This window comes from Panthera uncia, chromosome D1, assembly GCF_023721935.1.
Source record: "Panthera uncia isolate 11264 chromosome D1, Puncia_PCG_1.0, whole genome shotgun sequence".
NCBI classification, from domain to species: Eukaryota; Metazoa; Chordata; class Mammalia; order Carnivora; family Felidae; genus Panthera; species Panthera uncia.
Genome location: NC_064808.1, coordinates 15,004,821 through 15,016,956, shown reverse-complemented (window position 1 = coordinate 15,016,956; position 12,136 = coordinate 15,004,821). Strand labels below are relative to the sequence as shown.

The 12,136-nt window shown below is 37.5% G+C and overlaps 1 protein-coding gene across 2 annotated transcripts in view; it reads left to right on the top strand.

The window, feature by feature from the left end:
* The window catches only part of CSTPP1 (centriolar satellite-associated tubulin polyglutamylase complex regulator 1), a 198,307-nt gene that overhangs the window by 73,848 nt on the left and 112,323 nt on the right, over positions 1-12,136 (top strand). The gene's annotated exons all lie outside the window — the stretch shown is intronic.

The window sequence follows — 12,136 nt, the reverse complement described above, 5'->3', positions numbered from 1 at the left end:
TCATCTATGGACCAGGAATTAAACAAACCACAATGCTAATGGGGCTCAAACCACAGACCTCCTGTGATCTGGGTTCAAAAGCAAGCATAGGAAACTGAGAACTCATCTCTTGTAGAATAGTAGAGACCAGCTGTGTCACACACAGGGCGGGAGATTTTTTTAAAAGTATGATTGCTACCTGGGAAGTGGCTTATATAAAACCTGGGACAATGAAAGGAAGCAGACAGCCTTGCAACCAGGCCTGAGTGGTCTGAGCTACTCAGGGGTCCAGTGACAGTCTCTGTGATATCCCCAATATCATTGGGAATGGAGCCTTACCTCATCCAATATAAGATCTGGTCCTAGACTAGGATCTGTCCTCAGGACAGCTGGAGAGAGTGATAGCCTCCCACTTAGGTGAGTCTACACGCTGGAATTCCAAAATATATGGGAACAACTAATGCTAAGAAAGAGCCAATAAACCCAACAATTGAAATATAAATGTACTCCAGAGAAAATAAGACTAATAATTATTTTAAATTGAGTTTGAAATAAAGTTAAGGATCCTCAGGGAAGTAAAAGAAGGAATGGTTGTTATTAAAGAGAGAGAGAGAGAGAGAGAGAGGGAGGGAGGAGGGAGGGAGGGAACAACTGGATTATTTGTATTTTGAGTGTTAAATTTTATAAGTCCTTCCTATATTTTGGATACTAACCCTTTATCAGATGTGTCATTTGCAAATGTCTTCTCCCATTCCATAGGTTGCGTTTAGTTTTGTTGATTGTTTCCTTTGCTGTGCAGAAGTTTTTACTTTGATGAAGTCCCAATTGTTTATTTTTGCTTTTGTTTCCCTTGCCTCAGGAGACATATGTAGTAAGAAGTTACTATGGCTGATGTCAAAGAGGTTACTGCTTATGTTCTCCTCTAGGATTTTAATGGTTTCCTGTCTCACATTTAGGTCTTCAATGCATTTTGAATTTATTTTTGTGTAGGGTGTAAGAAAGTGGTCCAGTTTCATTCTTTTGCATGTTGCTATCCAGTTTTCCCAACACTATTTGTTGAAGAGACTGTCTTTTTTTCATTGGATATTCTTTCCTGCTTTGTCGAAAATTAATTGACCATATCGTTGTGGGTTCATTTCTGGGTTTTCTGTTCTGTTCCATTGATCTATCTGTTTATTCTTGTACCAGTACCATACTGCCTTAATCACTACAGCTTTGTAATATAACTTGAAGTCTGGAATTGTGATGCTTTGCTTTTGTTTTTCAAGATTGCTTTGGCTGTTCGGGGTCCTTTGTGGTTCCATACAGATTTTAGGATTGTTTGTTTTAGCTCTGTGAAAAAATGCTGTTGGTTTTTTGATAGGGATTCCATTAAATGTGTAGACTGTTTTGGGTAATATAGACATTTTAACAATATTTGTTCTTCCTATCCATGAGCATGGAATGTCTTTCCATTTCTTTATGTCTTCTTCAATTTCTTTCATCAGTGTTTTCTAGTTTTCAGAGTACAGATTTTTTACCTCTTTGGCTAGGTGTATTCCTAGGTACCTTATGGGCTTTGGTGCCTCTGTAAATGGGATTGATTCCTTGATTTCTCTTTCTGCTGCTTCATTATTTTTGTATAGAAATGCAACAGATTGATGTATGTTGTATTCAGTGACTTTACTGAATTTGTGTATCAGCTCTAACAATTTTGTACTGGAGTCTTTTGGGTTTTCTACATATAGCATCATGTCATCTGCAAATAGTGAAAGTTTGACTTCCTCCTTGCTGATTTGGATGCCTTTTATTTCTTTGTGTGTCTGACTGCTGTGGCTAGGACTTCCAGTACTATGTTAAGTAACAATGGGGAGAGTGGACATCCCTGTCTTATTCCTGACCATAGAGGAAAAGCTCTCAGTTAGTTTTTTCCCACTGAGGATGATATTAGCTGTGGGTTTTTTGTATATAGCCTTTATTATATTGAGGTATGTTCCCTCTAACCCTACTCTGTTGAGGGTTTGATCATGAATGGATGTTGTACTTTGTCAAATGCTTCTGCATCTACTGAAAGGATCATATCATTCTTATCCTTTCTTTTATTAATGTGGTGTATCACGTTGATTGATTTGCAAATATTGAACTATCCTTGTAACCCAGGAATAAATCCCACTTGATCATGGTGAATGATTCTTTTACTGTTGGATTTGATTTGCTAGTATTTTGTTGAGAATTTTTGCATCCATGTTCATTAGGGATATTAGCCTATAGTTCTCTTTTTTAGTGGAGTCTTTCTCTGGTGTTGGTATTAGGGTGATGCTGGCCTCATTGAATGAATTTGGAAGTTTCCTTTCATTTCTATTTTTTAGAATAGGTTGAGAAGAATAGGTATTCACTCTTCCTTATTTTTTTAATTATTTATTTATTTTGAGAGAGAGAGAATGTGAGCAGGGGGAGGGACATAGAGAGAGGAGAGAAAGAATCACAAGTAGGCTTTGTGCTGACAGCACAATGCAGGGCTCAGTCTCATGAACCCATGAGATCATGCATGACCTGAGCTGAAATCAAGAGTTGAACACATAACTGACTGAGCCACCCAGCTGCCCCTCATCCTTCTTTCAGTGTTGGACGGAATTCACCTGTGAAGCCATCTGGCCCTGGACTTTTGCTTGTTGGGAGATTTTTGATCATTGATTCAGTTTCTTTGCTGGTTATTGTTTTCTATTTCTTCTTGTTTCAGTTTTGGTAGTTTATGTGTTTCTAGGACCACTTTGTCCAATTTGTTGGCATATAGTTTTTCATAATATTCTCTTATAATTATTTGTATTTCTGAGAGGTGACTTCTCCTCTCTCATTTGTGATTTTATTTATTTGGGCCCTTTCTCTTTTGTTTTTGATAAGTCTGGCTAGAAGTTTATCAATTTTATTAATGTTTTCAAAGAACCAGCTCTTGGTTTCATTGATCTGTTTTATTGCCCAAAAAACAAATAATCCATTTCAAAAATGGGCAGAAGACATGAATAGACATTTGTCCAAGGAAGACATACAGATGGCCAAGAGACACATGAAAAGATGTTTATCATCACTCATCATCAGGGAAATACAAATCAAAACTACAATGAGATATCACCTCACACCTGTCAGAATGACTAAAATTAACAACACAGGAAACAACAGGCGTTGGTGAGTATGTGAAGAAAGGGGAGCCCTCTTACACTGTTGGTGAGAATGAAAAATGGTGCAGCCACTCTGGAAAACAGAATGAATGTTCCTAAAAAAGTTAAAAATAGAATTACCATATGATCCAGCAATTGCACTGCTAGGTATTTACCCAAAGGATACAAAAATACTACTTTGAAGGGATACATGCACTCCAATGTTTATAGTAACATTATCAAGAATAGCCAAATTATGGAAAGAGCCCAAATGTCCATTGACTGATGAGTGGATAAAGAAGATATGGTATGTATATATAATGGAATATTACTCTACCATAAAAAATGAAATCTTGCCATTTGCAATGATGTTGATGGAGCTAGAGAGTATTTTGCTAAGTGAAATAAGTTAGTCAGAGAAAGATAAATACCATATGATTTCAGTCTATGTGGAATTTAAGAAACAAAACCAATGAACATAGGGAGAAAAAAGAGAAAGGCAAACCAAGAAACAGACTCTTAACTTTAGAGAACAAACCGATGGTTACCAGAATGAGGTGGGTGGGTGGGGGGATGGGTTAGATGGGTGGGGGGGATTAAGGAGGGCACTTTTGATGAGCACTGGGTGTTGTATGGAAGTGATGAATCACTGAATCGTACACCTGAATCTAATATTACACTCTGTTAACTGACTGGAATTTAAATAAAAACTTGAGAGAGAAAAAAAAACATGTAAATTCTTTAAAACACCAATTAGGGGCGCCTGGGTGGCTCAGTCAGTTGAGCGTCCGACTTCAGCTTAGGTCATTATCTTGTGGTCTGTGGGTTCGAGCCCCGCATCGGGCTCTGTGCTAACAGCTCAGAGCCTAGAGCCTGCTTGGGATTCTGTGTCTCTCTCTCTCTCTGCCCCTCCCCTGCTCATGCTTTGTCCTTCTCTCTGTCAAAAATAAATAAACAGCAAAAAAAAAAATTTTAAATGCCAATTAAACGTTCTAGAAATAAAAAAGCTACTGACATATTAAAAAATTCAACAGAGAGAATAAATTTTAGACTAGACAGAATAAAGAGTACATAATTTGGAAGATAATACTAAGGTTAACACAGAGATAAAAGATGAAAATTATGAAAGGACACAAAAAAGACACAGAGAGGCTAAATGTATATCTACTAGGGGAAGAAAAGGATAGAGAGGATGACAGTGAAGCAATATTTTAAAAGATACTTGCTGAGACTATTTTCCAGGATTGACAAAAGATGTAAGTCAGATTAAAGTATTGAGCAAGATAACTAAAAATACACCTACATGATAGACACGTGGTGTAATCCACAGAACATTAATGATAAAGAAAATAGCATATATGAATGGTAAGAATGATTAACTCCATGAGGAATGGCAGGAGTTTGACAGATGGTCTCTCGACAACAATGATAGATGCCAGATGACAATGGAGTAGGATCTTTGAAGTGCTAAGAGAAGATAAATGACAACCCAGAATTCTCCACCTGGTTAAACTATTACTCCAGAGGGTAAAATAAAGATATTTTCAAGAAGATGAAAACTGAGAGCATTTACCACCCACAGCCTTTTGTGGAAACGGCAGGCCTGTGAATATTCAGAAATTCACAATTTGAAGTTAAAAAAAGCTTAGAAAACCTGAAGTTGTTTTTGCTGATTTTTCAACAAACTCATTTGGGGGCAAACTTGATCTGGACTAGTTTATGAGGCTATCTTTGGTCTTTATTTATAGTCCTTAGTGTAAGGATATGTTTCGCTGTGGAAATTTTAATATGCTTGACTATGGGCAGCTACCCCAGCCCCATTGGTGGTGCTATATCACATCTGGTTTGTGCAGCATATTGCCTTTATAAAATCCAAAAATTTGTCGATTCCAAAACAGAGAGGTCCAAAGTGATAAGTGATTGTGGACCTGTCTTAAAGGATGGTGTACTTTAGCAGGAAAACAATTGAACCAAGAGGAAAGGAACAGAATGAGAAACAATAGTGAGCGAGGTAATATGATATGTTGATAAGTGGAATTAACTATTGATCTTTAAAAATAATTATTTTTTACATTTAAAAAGATGGAAGTCAAAAGAAATAAAGCACATCCAAATTGGAAAGGAAAAGGTAAAACTATCTATTTGCAGATGACATTATCCTACATGTAGAAAATCCCAAAGAATCCACAAAAGAGCTACCAGACCTAATGAACATCAGCAAAGATGCAGGATATCAAATCAACATACAAAAGTCCATTGTGTTTTTATAAACTAGCAATCAGTCATCAAAAGGAAATTAAGAGAGCAATTCTATTTATAATAGCATCTAAAAGAATTAAATACTTAGGGATAAATCCAACCAAGAAAGCAAAGGATTTGCACCCTGCAAACTACAAAACACTGCTGAATGAAATCTAAAAATACCTATAAAATTGGAAAGACATTGTTCATTGATAGGAAGATTTAGCATTGTTAAGATGTCAATACTATCCAAATAAATCTACAGATTTGATACAAACTGTACCAAAATTCTAACAGACTTTTTCAGAGAAATGGAATCGCTGATCCTCAAATTAATATGGAATTGCAAGAGGTTTCAGAAAGCCAGGATAATCTTAAAAAAGAAGAAAGTTGGAAGACTCCAACTTTCTAACTTTGAAACTTAATACAAAAACTACAGTACTTAAAACAGTATAGTATTGGCATAAAGACAGACATAAAGACTACTGTGATAGAATTGAGAGCCCAGAAACAAACCCTCACATGTATGGTCAATTGATTTTCAACATGGGTACCATTCATTGGGGAAAGGACTGTTCGATAAGTCCTTCCAGAAAGTGGTGCTGGGGAAACTAGATATCCACATGCAAAAGAAGTTGACCCATACCTTATACCTTATATAAACATTAACTCAAAATGATCAAGAACTTAAACTTAAGAGCTAAAACTATAAAACCATGAGAAGAAAATAACTGAATGTCTTCATGGCATTATAATTGACAGCAAACCAAAAGCATGGGGAAAAAAATAAAAAAATAGATAAAATGGACTTCATCAAAATTAAGAACTTTTTGTGCATCAAAGGGTACTATCAAGAAGGCAAGAAAACAACCTGAAGAATGAGAGAAAACGTTTTCAAGTCATATATCTTATAAGGGATTCATATCCAGAATATATAAAGAACTCCTACAACTCAACAACAAAAAAAGTTCTTAAAAGATGGGCAAACAGGGCAGTTGGGTGGCTCAGTCAGTTGAGCGTCCGACTTACGGCTTAGGTCATGATCTCCCAGTTCGTGGGTTTGAGCCCTGCGTCAGGCTCTGTGCTGACAACTCAGAGCCTGGAGCCTGCTTCAGATTCTGTGTCTCCCTCTCTCTTTGCCCCTCCCCCACTCACGCTCTGTCTCTGTCTCTCTCAAAAATAAACATTAAAAAAATTTTTTTAGGGGCACCTGGGTGGCTCAGTCAGTTAAGTGTCTGACTTCGGCTCAGGTAACGATCTTGTGGTTCATGAGTTTGATCCCTCCATCAGGCTCTGTTCTGACAGCTCAGAGACTAGAGCCCACTTCAGATTCTGTGTCTCCCTCTCTCCAGTTGGCCCCTCCACCATTTGCTCATTTTCTCTCTCTCTCCCTCTCCCTCAAGAATAAATAAACATTAAAAAATTTTAGAAAAAAATTTTTAATGGGCAAAGGACTTAGACATTCCTCCAGAGAAGATAGACACATGGGCAATAAGTACATGAAAAGATGCTCAACATGGAAATACAAATCAAAACCACAATGAGATACCACCTCATACCTACTAGGATGACTATTTACACACACACACACACACACACACACACACACACACAGGAAAAGTGTTGGTGAGGATTTGGAGAAATTGGAACCTTTGTGCATTGCTATGAGAATGTAAAATGGTGCAGCAACCAGGAAATACAGTTTGGTGGTTTCTCAAAAGGTTAAACATATAGCTACTGCATGACCTAGCAATTCCACTTCTGGGTATATACCTAGAAGAACTGAAAGCAGGATATTTGAAGAAGAGATATCTGTATACCAATGTTCATTAAAGCACTATTCATTATAGTAGTGCGACCCATGTGCTCATTAGCAGATCAATGGATAAGCAAACGTGGTATACATACATGGAACGTTATTCATCCTTAAAAAGGAATGAAATTTCATATAAATCACAACATGGGTGGACCTTAAAAACTTAGTGAAATAAGCCAAACATACAGGGAAAAAATTGTACAATTCCACTTATAAGAGGTACCTAGAATAGACAAATTCCTAGAGACAGAGAGGAATAGAGGTTACGAGAGTATGGGAGGAAGGTCGAGGGGGGAGTTACTGTTTAATGTATATAGGGTTGTTGTTGGGGATAATGATAAAGTTGTGTGTATAGATAGTGGTAATGGTTATACAGCATCATGAATGTATTAAAGCTATGGAATTGTACACTTATAACAGTTAAAATGACAAGTGTCGTGTTATGGTTAAAATAATAAATATTATAAACATTTTACCACAGTAAAAAAAAAGTTTTAAATTTAAAAAGATAGAAGTCAAATTCTGGAAAATAATATCAGAAGATGAGAAGAGCGCTCCTGGGTTATTTAGAGTGTGCTTTGGTTCTTGTCTTGCTTTGGAGAGTAACAAAGATGATGAGTGATTTGGCATTTTAAGAAATGTGTAGCTACTAATTTGAAAAGATATATGCATCCATGTTTATCACAGCATTATTTACAATAGCCAAGATATGGAAGCAACCTAAGTGTCCACTGATGGATGAATGGATAAAGAACATGTGGTATACACGTACAGTGGAATATTACTCAGCCATAGAAAAGAATGAAATCTTATCATTTCTGACAACATGGATGAGCCTACAGGGTATTACGCTAAGTGAAATAACTCAGAGAAGAACAAAAACCGTATGATTTCATTTATATGTGGAATCTGAAAAACAAAACAAATGAACGAATACACATACACTGTGGAGAGTAAGATGGAGTCACTCATGTCAAGCAGGGACCTGTGTCAAGCAATGATGCAAACATTTAAGGGTACCGTAGCTACCAGGTATCAGCCAGACCAGCACCAGCTGACCACACCCCAGAACTGATAACAAGCAGAAGCAGAGGAGGTCTGCAGGGGCCCAAGACTGATTAAATCCCTTTAAAAGGGGAAGATTTTTGCAGCAAAATGTCACTCCTCAGACATTGAGGAGACACTGACCCCTCTATGTCTGACCACTTTAAAAAGGCGGCATCTGCGAAAGCTCTGTCCGATTGATCTCTGAACAGAACTGGGATCGTCTGAGGCTTGAACAGAATAAGCAGTAAGTGCTGAGAGCTGACCCGGACCAGACTGGACCGGACCGTGGCCTTATCTCAACGACACATCCACAGACTGACTTCAAGTTTGGTTCGTTAACTTCCTACCCGCTATGTTATGTTTGTTGTGTGACTTGTCTTGCCTTTTGCTCTGTGTGTTGTGTAAGAAGCCAAGTTAATCACATGGTGAAATGTCATTTGAGTTTGGAATCCTGAACCTGCTTTATAATCATGTTAACCTTGCTTTATGACTGAATAAAGCCGACATCGTGGAAACACATAACTCGTGTGTGTACCTTCATAGCGTGCTCGTGACATACACAAACAGCAACAGTCTCATAAATACAGAGAACAAATTGATGGTTGCCAGAGAGGAGGGGGAGGGAGATGGGTAAAATAGGTGAAGGGGTTTAAGAGTTACAATCTTCCAGTTATAAAATAAATAAGTCATGGGGATGAGAAGTACAGCATAGGGAATATAGTCAACTGTAAAAACTTTATATGGTGACAGATGGTGACTACTCTTACCACGGTGAGCACTGCATGATGTACAGAACTGTCGAAATCACTGTCCTGTACACCTGAAACTAATGTAACATTGTATGTCAGCTATACTTCAATAAAAAAAATGTGTAGCTAAATATGTATGTTTAATGTTTAAGAGGAATTCTAAGAAGTTACAGATTCTGTCATAGCTTCCGATCTAATGGCGGGGGGAGAGAGAAAAGTAAAAAAGAAAAAGCTTTACTAACACAATAGAAAGCAGGAAAAGAAAAACAAGTCAAAGAAGAATAATTTATGGAAAAGATAAAATAAGATGGCAGAAATTAATCAGATTTTAAAAACCTCGCTTTTTAAAATACAGAGACTGTAAGGTTGGGTAAAAAAAATCCAGCTATATACTACTCACAAGAGAAATATCTGACACAAAATGACCCAGGAGAATGGAAATTAAAAAGCACGGTAAAAGATATGCCAGGCAAATACTGATCAAAACACAGTTGAGTATCGCAATATTACAATACAAATAGCAGACCAAAGTCCTGGACTTTTTTTTTTTTTTATTTAAAAAAAAATTTTTTTTTTTTTAACATTTATTTATTTTTGAGACAGAGAGAGACACAGCATGAACGGGGGAGGGTCAGAGAGAGGGAGACACAGAATCTGAAACAGGCTCCAGGCTCTGAGCCATCAGCACAGAGCCTGACGCGGGGCTTGAACTCACGAACCGCGAGATCATGACCTGAGCCGAAGTTGGACGCTTAACTGACTGAGCCACCCAGGCGCCCCCAAAGTCCTGGACTTTTAAAAAGTTTATAAAATGCCAACTTTTAAGTATTTCCAGTGTGGCTAACTATAAATATAAATCTGATAATTTCTATCTAGTATTGTGTATTTTTTTCTGATCTTTCTAGATCAACTGCCAAAGGGATTTATAGAGTAGTATGTACTATGTGTTAGATAATGTAATGGAGGCTAAAATGAGTACAACCTAATTGCTTATTACATAGAACTTATAGTCTATAGGGGAAGTAAGTCCAATAACTTAAAAAAAATTTTTTTTTAATGTTTATTTATTTTTGAGAGAGACAGAAAGCAAGCAAGGAAAGGGCAGAGAGAGAGGGAGACACAATCCGAAGCAGGCTCCAGGCTCTGAGCTGTCAGCACAGAGTCTGACATGGGGCTTGAACTCACGAACTATGAGACCATGACCTGGGCCGAAGTTGGACACTCAACCGACTGAGGCACCCAGGCGCCCCAGTCCAATAACTTTTTAAAAAGGCAGCAGATTGTGAGTAGCAGTAGTGAGAAGTAAGTCGTGGTGGGAATTGGGCATGAGTGTAGAATCGGGGAAAAAACTTCTTGCAAAATGTGGCATTTGAGATGGTCCTGAAAAACTGGATAGAAATTTCAACAGATGGAGATAGGGAAAAGATATTTCAGGTTGAAGAGAAACAGTAAAGCCTCGAGCAATATATTGTATTTTCTGCTTTTTTGTTACAGCCATCTTATGTAAAATAATTTCCACTGATTATATTAAGATTGTCTATTGACTCTTTAAGTAAAGTGATTGTGATCTCCATACTGACCAGCTGAATTTTATTGGTAGGGATTATCTAAAGGCAGTAATGTAAATACAATTATAAATCTTTTTACTGTATTCAGTATTATATGTCCTTGGCCTATCAGTTTGTTTTTTAAAATTCTGATTTTATAACTTCTTATGTAAATTCTTATCTGTACAATGAGTCTCAGCCAGAGTCTTCAATGCATAAATTATTCCCTAGTTTTAAAAAAAGATATTTTAAAAAAGCTACACTAAGGATATAATTTCACTAGTCTTAGTTTCTTTACAGCCTAGACTATGACCTAGACACCAGCTTTTTTCCCATGGGGGGTATGAAGCATACTTTGGGACTAATTCTTTTCTCGATAGCTTCATAAATTTAGACTAGATTGTTATCATTTTAGACGTCATTTGCTAGAAATATGACCTACCCCATTTACCTGTAACAGCTCATTTGCTTTATTTTTCATTTTCCTTTGCTCAAGACAATAGCATTGCAAACTGCATGGTTAGGTTAACACTTTCATTGCTTTTTAAAAATTGTTCCTCTAACCTAATCCTTCACCAGATGTTTTCCTCATACTTCCTCATAGTGTCTCAGAAGTAGATTTCTATGCTAGTTTTCCACGGGGAGAAGAGTAGGTAATTTGATTTTTCATAGTGTTATTAATATTACCAGGAAGAAGCTAATTTTATCTTAAGTGATAACACACTCTATATTAAAGACAGGTTAGATGTTCCCCTCAGAACTTGGTCAGGAAAAAGGAAAATGGAACAGATGCCTCCTGAAATTTTTTCCTGTTTGGTTCAGAGATTCAGATCCTTCCCTCCTGCGCCCTCCCCTCCCCCCCTCCCCCTTAAATGGTCAGCAAGTGAAAAGTGGCATTTGGAATTTCCACTGTCTCTCTATTGCTTTGCCATCTTTAGTTTAATGCCTGTTTCTCTACAAAGATTAACACATTTTCCACTCCTGATATACTTGTCAGGGAATTTAGGAGTTTTCTGGAACCTGAAGTCTGCCTTTGGTTGTGATGATTACTGGATAATTGCCTATTCTTTGGTGGAATTTCCATTTTTAGATTACGCCAGGCTCTACAGCCTTTCTTTCTCTGGCAGAAGAACCCAAAAGCAATGGAGTATGTTTTTTTCCCCTTCCCCGGCCCAGCTTAAACAATGACTCACTTGGGCTCTGGGGCTTTGCTTCATACTGTCATTCAGGGGCCACTTTTTACCCTTGTTCTTATTTGCCTTTAGTGTTCTGTTTGCAACCTTTCATTTCCTTTGGCACATGGACTTGCCTGTGAGGTTATTGTCAAAGAGGTATACATCACCCCCAAACTGGAACAGACAATCCAGTTATGTCCCTATGAGCCATTTTGTTCTCATGGCAGCTGATGTAGATCAGAGACAGTACAGAAACAATATCTTTAAGGAAATATAATTCCAAATGTGGCAGGAGAAGTATTCTCCCCAAAAATACAAGTGCCAATGTCATCCAGTTAAAGAATGAAACATTTCCCTCTATCTGAAGTGTTCCAGTGACTGATGAAAAGTCCCTCAGTACATATATGTCGGAGGTGGGAAGCACACAGAGGAATTGGACTCCAAGAGT